The sequence below is a fragment of the Dipodomys merriami genome, unplaced genomic scaffold (assembly GCF_024711535.1).
Source record: "Dipodomys merriami isolate MVZ:Mamm:240054 unplaced genomic scaffold, mDipMer1.0.p SCAF_252, whole genome shotgun sequence".
Lineage (NCBI taxonomy): Eukaryota > Metazoa > Chordata > Mammalia > Rodentia > Heteromyidae > Dipodomys > Dipodomys merriami.
This window is the reverse complement of record NW_027203960.1, coordinates 1,592,518-1,603,452: the sequence shown is the minus strand read 5'-3', so window position 1 is coordinate 1,603,452 and position 10,935 is coordinate 1,592,518. Positions and strand designations below refer to the sequence as shown.

The window sequence follows — 10,935 nt, the reverse complement described above, 5'->3', positions numbered from 1 at the left end:
CCCAGCAATGAATCCACAGACCTAGAACACTGTAATCTTCAATGAAGAAGCCAAAAAGTATAATGGAAGAAAGACAGCCTCTTTAGTAAATGGTGCTTGCAAAATTGGTAAATTACTTGTAGAAAACAAAATCTATATCCTTATATATCACCCTGCACCAGAATCATCTCCAAATTGACCAAATACCTCAGAGTCAAAGCAGACACTCTGAAAACTTTAAAGGATGGAGTAAGAGAACCCTAGGTCTCCTTTGCACAGACCAATATTTTCTTTAAAGAGACCCAGAAAGACAAAAAAACAAAACAAAAAAAAAGGATGGACAAATGGGATTGCATTAAATTGCATAACTTCTGCATGTCAAACACATAGCTAGCACGATCAGTAGAAGGTCTAGGGATTGGGAGATCTTCACTAGCCATACAAAGAACAAGGGCCTCATATCTAAAGTATACCTGGATCTCAAAAATATTAAATCCCCCAACAACAAATCCTCAAAGAAACAACTTCCCCATAAATCAATGGACTAAAAACTTAAAGGGAATCTTTTGTGAATAGGAAAGTAGGATTTCCAGTAAACACATGAAGAAACGCTCAACATCCTTACCCAGAAAAGAAATGCAAATCAAAACCACATCGTGATACCTCCTCACCCCAGATACAATGGCTATAATCAAGATCTCTAATAACAACAGATGCTGGAAGGGATGAGGACAGAAGGGAACCTTACTGCATTGTTGGTGGGAGTGTAAACTTGTTCAGCCACTTTGGAAATTAGTATGGAGGTTTCTCAAAGACTTTACATAGAGCTCTCCAATGACCTAGCCATCAGACTTTTGAGCATTTACCCTAGAGATCACAAACAAAACCATACTAAAGCTACCATCATAACTATGTTTATTGCAGCATTATTTACCATAGCTAAGATATTGAATCAAACAAGAGGCCCCTCAGTAGATGAATGGATCAAGAAAATGTGGTCTATATACCCAATGGAATTCTATGCTTCCATCAGAAATAATGACATTGCCACATTTGTTAGGAAACAGAAAGAATTGGAAAAAGTATATTAGGTGAAGTAATCCGAGCCCAAAGAAACATAGTTCCCTTGGTTTCCCTTACTTGCAATCCCTAGTTTATGTCTGAGACAAGCGGAAACGTTCAGATAAGTTGATGTTTGGCGAAATGTACCCTAAAGTAAGGATTCAAATGTTTTTCTTTCTTATGATTGTTTCTAACAAATTTATAAGATGATTTCTTTCTTGCTTTGTATGTCCCTTCCACAAGGTATAACCCCTGCTTTCACTGTATTTTATGTTGGTATAATTTGTGAAGGGGAAGGGAAAAATCAAATGAGGACCCATTGCAGCAATGAGATGTACAAGATTTATGTCGAAAAACGAACTTTACAACTTTGGCTAGGGGGGGTTACGGGGGGGGGAGTGGGGGAACGGGAAGGGATGGGAAGGGGAAACAAAGGAGGAGGCAAAAAAGCTTGATGAGAAATATGCTCATTTCCTTGCACATGTAATTGGGCCCACTGTTTACTATATTTTCACAATAAAATATTATCTGAAAAAATTGTATGAATGGATATGATTTTATTTTTCATTACAAACATAGAATGTAGTAAAAATTTTCATAGCAATTACACTGCACTAGGTTGAGGGCAGATTCAAATGTAAATAATATACTGTGTTCATGTACAGAATTTGAGCATGAAAAATTTTAATATGCCTGTGGTCCTAAAACCAATACCTTACTGATATTGTGTGACAAATACAACTTCCTATATGTACAGAAATTTTCCTTGTATATTTCTAATACATATTTTTATTGTAAATGTCCTGTGCACAGGGTTTACAGTTACATAAATAAGGTAATGAGTACATTTCTTACTGAGCATTTTTATCCTCTCCTTGTTTATTCCCATACCGTCCCTTCCTTCCACCCCCCCAACCCTTCTCTACACCCCCCCCCGCATCTGATAGAGTGTCTTGTACATCTCATTGTTACAATGGGTCAACCTGTATCCATTCCTTGTATCTTAAATGAAGAATTGCTGGCTTGATTTATGCTGATTCTACTTGTATAGATACACCTAAAATCACTCGCCAAGTCCAAGAGCACATAAATAATATGCACATCACTTTTTTTCATTTTGTTATAATTGTGTTCTACACATTTATTGACAGGTTACAAATTATTCTCAAATTTTAATGCATTAAAATACTTTCTTTTTTTCTTATTTTCTTAGCTAGGAAATCAGCAAGACCTCTCAGTAAGTATTCCTCACATAAGACTTTTCAAATGGGTTGGTGAAATGTTGAGCTGAGCTCCCATCTTTTCAGAATTCACACTTCTGCTTAGGAATTGATGCTGGCTGTTGGAAAAGAGCTCAAGGAAGAATGTCATTTAAAGCCTTATAACTTTATTCTGTACCGGGGTATTTTCTTGCTACTTTGTTTATTGAGCGTGTTTACAAGAACAACATTCCCTGGGGAGCAGGGAGATGCCATATGAGGTTTTCTTACTGAGATTTCTGAGTGACTTGCTATCACTTGTACTGCATTTTGCAAATCGAATCTGTCAAAACCATTTTAAGAGATATTTGGTTTTAAAAGATATTTGGTTCCAAGCATTCTGTCTAAGGCATATTCAACAACTAGTGAAACTTGTGTTGTCTGTAGCTATGTGTCCTTCTCTATGTGTGCATGTATACATGTGTATAGGTATGTGTGTATTTTTGTGTATAGTAACATGCATGTCTACATATAGACGGGCATATACACACATATATTCATATACAAATAAATATACATATATAAATATATGTGCATATATATATATATATATATATCAGTTGTTCAGTGATTCAATCTATAGTTCCCAGCATATTGCCACTCTCACAATGTGTACATGATAAACTGCTCTGAGGGTATTTGTTGTATGATAGACATCTTTTGTACTCACTTCCCCCATTAACCTTGTTTTTCATCCCTGAATACCTTCGGTCTACTTTGCATAGGTTAGCATTGTTTTCATTATATGTATTCACTGATAATAGAAGAAAAATTGGTTTGTAAAAGAAAGAGAACTTTTAGGTCAGAGGTTAAAAGTATCCTAACGTCTCAATGATTCTTATGAGAAAAATTTGTAATAGTAGTAAAAGTGAAAAGGAATTCCTAGATCTGTTGTTTTGCCATTTAGAATAGGAAAGAATAACATCACGTCACTATTATAACTCTTAAAGAATGCAAGGGTAACTGATGGTCGCTATCATTTTTCCACACCACCAGTGGATTCTGAAGGATAATAGTAGACCAGCAGAAATTCTAAGTACCAGACATGGAGCATGAAAGATAAAGAGAGGAAATGAGAGAGTGAAAGAGAAAGAGAAATATCACAATACTGAAAGTGCATAACAGATAAACAAGAGCTGTATGAGAATATTCATACTGCTATCTTTAGACTCTACATGTACATTTGAAGGTATTTGATGTATGTTAACCCATTAACATGAAATATAAAGTTATTTTGATAAAAATAAAAATGATTCAGGAGAAATTATAAATGCAAAAACAATCTTCACAGAAGCAAATTCTCAGAAATATTTCATCACTTTGAAAAGGATAAAGTGGATGAAGTTAGTAGTATGACAATTCACAAAGACATAAAAAGATATTAATATATTTCATTATATATCCCAAAGAAGAAAGCAATTATTGTTTAGATGATTTTTTAAAACACAGTCTCTCAGGTGTTGGGAAGGTGGCTCAGTGGTAGAGTGCCTGCCTTGCATGCACTGGGTTTGATTCCTCAGCATGACATAAGCCGAAAAAGATGGAAGTGTGTTGTGGCTCAAGTGTTAGCGCTAGCTTGGAGCTGAGGGAGAGCACCTAGGACCCAGAGTTCAAGCCCCATGACCAGAAAAATCAAAATATAAAACAAAACAAAACACAGTCTCTCATTTTTGTGGCTTCAACTCTGTAATACCACTGCTTCAGCCTAGGGCTAAAGTTTTAGGTGTGTATATTTATCAACACTCCTGATTCAGACTCTACTTAATCGTTTTTTTTTTAAATAAATATTTTGTTCTTAATTTTCCTCTTTGTAAATTCACATGCCCTATAAAAAATGGTTCGGCCATCCCAGTAACCTTCTCAATGTACCTCCTAATAACGACTTTCAAAAAGTTGTATTATATTACAAGGAAAACAATGCTACAAATAAGGAAAACCAATAAAAATATTAATGATTAAAATAAAAACTAAAATAATTATCAGTGTTTTCAGTATTTGAAGGGTATTACCTATTAGATTTTACTATTTTCTCATATCCCTGTACATTTAAAATGGGCTAAGGTTATGGTATTCAACAAGAGGTTTTTAGGTTATGAGTAATCTTTAAAGTTACCCACTAAGATTACTCTTTATGGCTCATCTAATCATTTGTATATGTCTTATACCATCATTTGTTCCTCGCTAACATATAAAATAAGGAAGCCAGGGGCTGGGAAGGTAGCTCAGTGGTAGAGAGCTTGCCTTGCATGCTTGAGGCCCTGGGTTCAATTCCTCAGCACCACATAAGCAAAAAGAAAAAAGCCGGAAGTGGCGCTGTGGCTCAAGTGGTAGAATGCTAGCCTTGAGCTGAAGAGCTGAGGGAGAGCGCCCAGGCCCATAGTTCAGGCCCCACGACCGGACCCAAAAAAATTAAAAAACATAAAATAAAATAAGGAAGCCCTGTAGTTTTAACAGAAACTGTGTAGTTAACAAAGTCTTAACTCTTTATTCTGCTCCTTTACATAAAGACTTGGCAACTTCTGATTAGTAATGTTCCTATAAACTCTTAAATATACATACATAGTAGCATATGTCTGTTCTGTTACCATAAATCTTAAATATTTTATCGAAAAGTTTTATTACCTGCCAAACAGTCCTTGTTTTAGCATATATAAGCAAATTCCCAAAATTAAATATATTTAAACCATTAAAACTTTTAACAAAACTTAACACTTGCTGCAGTGTTCATTATGACAGGTGCCTTGTATAGAATAATTTAATTTCTCCTCCTACACATCTCTTGAACAACAAATATCTGGAATTATTTTGTTTTTGACATGTCAATCTTGATTTTAATCTTAAATGTGTGCTTATTTAAGAAGTACATGGTTCTAAAATTTCATGAAAATTCTTTTAAACTTACTTTTTGTTGAATTGTCTAGTTTAAGAAAATCAATTACATTTTATATATAAAACATGTTCTATGTTCCATTCAGCATCACTTACTCTAACATTGGAACTATACAGAGAAGATTTGAATGACCCCTGTGCAAGGATTGCAGGCAAATTCCTGTACCATTACCTACTTTCACAACAACAGATGCTGGAGGGGATGTGGCCACAAGTTAACTGTACTGCACTCGTGGTGGGAGTGTCAACTTGTTCAACCACTTTGGAAAGTAGTATGGAGGTTCCTCAAAAGACTTCACATAGAACTTCCCTATGACACAGCAATCCCACTTTTGAGCATTTACCCAAAAGATCACAAACAAGACGGTACTAAAACTGCCATCACAATTATATTTATTGCAGCATTGTTTAAGATAGCTAAGATATAGGACCAACCCCAATGCCCTTCATCAGATAAATAGATCAAGAACATGTGCTATTTATACCAATGAAATTCTATGCCTCCATGAGAAAGTATGGCATGACCCAATTTGTTAGAAAATGGAAAGACTTGGAAAAAATTATTAAGTGATGTAAGCTAAGTCCAAAGAAACATAGGTCACAGGGTTTCCCTAATTTTTAATAACTAATATAACTGGGATAAGCAGAAAAGATCAAAATCTATGCACATATGACCAGATAAGATGTTGTTAAGGGAAATGAACCCACAAATAGGAACACAACTGTTTTTTTTTTCTTTCTTGCTATTGTTCTAACGTACTTATAACAGGCTATGTGATTTTTTTTTGTTTCTTTATATGTTCCTCCCCCATGCTATAACCCCTGTTTTCACTGTATTTGAATTTGGTGTGCCCACCTCTTGTATATACGCTCCTGTAATTTGGGGGAGGGGAAGGGAAAAAGCAAAATGCTGAAATAGGGATTCAGGTTGACCCATTGTAACAATGAGATGCACAAGACACTATGTTGAAAACTGAACTTTACAATTTAGGCAGGGGAAGTGGGGAGGGGCGTGTACTTGTAGAGGTGGGAGGGAAAGGACGGTAGAGGGAAATAAAGGAGGAGGTAACAAAGCTTGTTACGAAATGTACTCATTACTTGCTCATGTAAATGTGACCTCTCTGTACAGTATTTTTAAAATAAAAAACATATGAAAATGTTCTGAGATGAAAGAGTTTATTTCCTTTATTTTACTCATATAATATGGTTAACAAAGAAATTAATGCGAAACACTGATATGAAGGTATTTTGAATGAATGTGTGTGTGTGCACGTGCACGTGTTCTCATGCACTTGCATGTATGTTGGTGTGCTCACAGTTTGAAAAAAGGGCGTCAAAGTCTTGCTAGGCCTGCTCTCTAGATTGGTGAGCTACTATATGAGCTACATCTCCATTCCTGGCCCTTTGCTAACATTAAAATTTTTGAAAAATTATCTCATGAATTTATTTTGTCCTGATTGGCTTCCACTGTTATCCACATATCTCTGGCTCCTGAGTAAATATGCCAAGTAGTTAGGATTACAGGTGTGACCAACCAGCACAAGGCTTTCAGAATAATTTTAAAAGTGGAAGAAAGTTTACTTCACGGGGGCTTGTTTTATCATCTCCTACTTATAAAGCACTTTGGAGTGATTATTTGTGATTTTTTTTTTTTTAGATTCTTAAGAAAGTAAGTGATGATATTTAAAATTTAGTACTTTTTAAAATGGAACCTGGAAAAATGGGACAGAATATATTTGTCTCTCTTATAAGCTCAGCTCTGTGCATGGTAACCCAATATCACCAACACAGTCTGTGTTGAAGACAAAAGGTAACAGAAAATAATCACCATGGCCAATAATTGTTATGGTATTATTTCTTGGACAATATGAACCTTGAATAGAGAGTGTAAGAGAATGGAGAGATTTTACCTACCTTTTGTGTATTGCTGAAAGACTTTTGGAAACTTTGACTCATTTCCTTCCTCACAGTGTGTGCTTGGACCATGCACTTATTGACTTTAATTACAATTTTTCCCAACACTAAAATGGCAATAACATTAGCATTAGAAAATGTTATCTTAAGAATTAAGGAAAATAAAACTTGTGAAATACTTAACATAAACTTCCATGAATGAGTTTTGAGTTTAGTCAGCAGTTTTTTTAAAATACTAAAAAGAATGCCAAAAGTATTACAGAAATCATTGCATATAGTGAGCAAACAGAAGTAATGTTATCTATTGACCATGCTCTTCTTCCAAGGAAGCCAGGTGGATTATTTCTTATGCTGTAAATCAAACTTGTTATCTTATGTCTTGATAGTGTAAAAATATCAGGACAAAATAATGAAGGAATGTTGTAGACTGAGGTGAAGTCCATATGAAAATGTGCAAAACTGATAAAACATAAAAGTATCTGAGCATTATATTGTGTTTTACATCATTTAAGTTACATTGCAAAGTTAAGAAAGACCTAAAAGAATGGATTCTCTTTTTGATGTCCTATCATAGGTCCTTGGATGAACTCTTTCCTCATTCTTGTAAAGACATCATCAGATGAGGGGAACTATATTATTTTTTGTTTGCTTCTGTACATTTATTCTTCATTTGAAATCTGAACTACTTGAGACTGAAAGAAAACAAGGAAATTAGACACGCAGTCTTTGGAAAGAACAATCAATGTGAAATAAATAAAATGCATACAACCTTGTAAAAGGTCTGGCTAAAGTGAGTTATATAGTATCAAGCATAAACAGAAAATGATTAAGCAATATCATGTTATTTAAAATGGAAAATGTTAGGAGTTGCTTAATATTGTTCTTTTCTAATACCTTGAATTAATCATTGATTTTGTATAGAAAGATTAAAGATGAGATTAAAAAGAAACTTGATTAAAAGTGGACAAAAGTTCTGAATAGACATACTCTCCTTAAACCCTGAAAAATTCCAGAGGGTTTACAAAGTTCCTTAATACCACTTCTATGCTGGTTTAATTCTTTTTGAGCAGAAGTCATTAGAGAAATGTAATTCAAACTTACTATGATACTACTTCATAATTATTGTAACTTTTATCAAAAAAATCAAAGGAATCCGGTGTGGTGGTAAAGGCTTTTAATTCCAAGCATATAGGAGGTTGGATTTAAGTCTAAGGCCAGTCTGGAGTACTGAAGATAATAAAAACCTGCCCTTTTTTACCTTTTAATAAAGGTAATAATGCTGAGAGTGTGGAGAAAAGGAAATTTTCTACACATTTCAACAAAATGCAGGTTAGTATTCTTCTTGTAGAAAGTAATATGCAGCTTTCTAAAGAACTCCAAAGTTGAAATATCATCTGCCCCACCAATCATGTGATTATTTCTCTATGAGTAACTCAAATATATCTGCAGTTCATTGTACTCATCATTCACAACAACAGCCAAGATATAAATCGAATTTCAGTGTTCAACTACAGACTAATAAAGCCATGCAAAAATATCTTTTTCTGTTTCATCCTTAGAATATCAAGAGACTTCTCCCATTAACCACAACTTACAATGACCTGAAAGATGTATTCTAAATGAAGAAAAATATTGTCTTCTGATCTTTGTAAACACACACACACACACACACACACACACACACACACACACACACACACACACACACACACACACACACACACACCAACATCAAACATTAAGAGAGAAATTTTTAAAAAGTAAAGCAAGGTGGAATTGCTGGGGCATTTAGGTCACAATGTAGAAGATAGTAGATAAACAAGATGAACCGGTATAGAGTTGTAATGTGCAATCATGAGGCTACAGGGGACAACACTGGCCTTACATGGTTTCCCTTATTTGCAATATCTAGTATATGTCTGAGTCAAGCAGGAAAGGTCAGATAAGGTGGTGTTAGGGAAATGGACCCTAAGATATGTATTCAATTTTTTTCTTTCATGCGATTGTTTCTAACACATTTATAAGACTATTTATTTGTTGCTTTGTATGTCCCTCCCCCACAGTATAACCCCTGCTTTCACTGTATTTGATGTCTGTATAATTTGTGGAGGGGAAGGGGAAAAACAAATCGTTTAAATAGGGAAACAGGTGGACCCATTGCAACAATGAAATGTACAAGTCGTTATCTCGAAAACGAACTTTACAATTTTGGTGGGGGGAAAAGGGGGAGGTTTGGATGGGGGGGGAGGATCAGAAGGGATTGGAAGGAGAAACAAAGGAGGAGGCTACAATGCTTGATAAGAAATGTACTCATTATCTTGTCCATGTAATTGTAACCCCTATGTACAGTATTTTCACAATAAAAAAACTAGAATGAAGCTATGTAAGTAGGAGTTGTTCTTCTGAGTAGGGGTTGCTCTTTTTGTTGTGCTTCCTTCAGTAATGGATAAGATGAACATAATTCTTTAAATATACCCGCTTGTTTGCAGAAATAATAACAAACACTATACCAATAATGTTGCATGCTCAATATAGAACAAAATGTCAAATTAAAATACATGATATTATCCTTGGTGTAAACTAATTATTGCAAATAAAGGAAAGCATGGGACCTATGTTTCTTTGTCCAGTTTACTTCATTAATATGATTTTTTCCAAGGGGAGTACTATGTGAAGTCTTTTAAGATCTTCCATTTCCTTAAAAATGAGATGATACCTTTCTTTCTGATGAAAACATAGTATTGCATGTACGTATATCTCTCTGTTGTGTGTGTGTGTGTGTGTGTTTCACTTTCTTGATCCGTTCATTTACTGAGAGGCATCTGGGTTGATTCCATATCTTAAGTAGGGTAAATACTACTGTGATAAAACATAATTATTGGGCTGGTAGCTTTAGTGTGGCCTTGTTTGTGGCCACTAGGGTAAATGCCCAGAAGAGGGATTACTGGGTAATAGGGGAACATTATTGTGTACATCAAGGATAATATTAATAGTTGAGCGGAATAGCTCAATAGCTATGTACATATGACTCTATAAGGTGATTTAAAGTTAAATCAACACTTGTTGATTTAACTTTTTGTTGTTCTTAATATACTACGTGATTTGTTTTTATCCTTTTGTGTTTTCCACACCTATAGTTTATCGCCTGAAGACACTGTATTTTAATCTGATGCCCGGGTATTGTAAATATGTTGATCTGAACTTGGAAATGGAAGGAGAAAAAACAAAATGGTGAGACAAAGGACAAAGGAGTAACCTATGCAACTGTGATACTCACAAGACAATATGTTGGAAATAATCTTGGGGGGGGGGGGCGTTGGGAGAGAAGAGGGAAAAATTGGAGAAGGGGTAACAAGTTAGAAAAGAAATGAATTCCTTACCTTACTTGTGTAAGTATAACCCCTCTGTACTTTTCCTTAACAATAGAATTTAAATAGAAAATAAAATCTATGAGAGCAGCAATACAGGAGATAGCAGAGGGGGAAATATTGTAGTATAGTGCAGTAAAACAGCTGTAGAGACCAGAAATTTTACTTTTGCATAGGAAGTAATAAACTAGCACACAGATTTTCAGCCTCATGTCAGTCATTAAAATGGGGAAACAAAATGCACAATCAGTAAACCAATAGAGATAAAATAGAAAACTAAGCAAGTTGAATAGATGACTTGGACCAAGAATAACAAATGACACAATTAGGTAACAAATAACAAGCTGGTAAGTTTAAAAAATATTACCCATAATTCTATTAAATGTTGTGTACATCACAATTTGTTAGCACTATAATTCAAATCACAGTTAAATAATATATCATTATTATAATGTCATTTATTT

At 34.7% G+C, this 10,935-nt stretch overlaps 1 non-coding gene across 1 annotated transcript; it reads left to right on the top strand.

The window, feature by feature from the left end:
• Positions 1 to 5,262: 5,262 nt before the first annotated feature.
• LOC138836698 (U6 spliceosomal RNA) lies at positions 5,263 to 5,369 on the top strand. The gene has a single exon (XR_011375008.1). It is a non-coding gene; the product is annotated as a U6 spliceosomal RNA (small nuclear RNA).
• Positions 5,370 to 10,935: the final 5,566 nt, after the last annotated feature.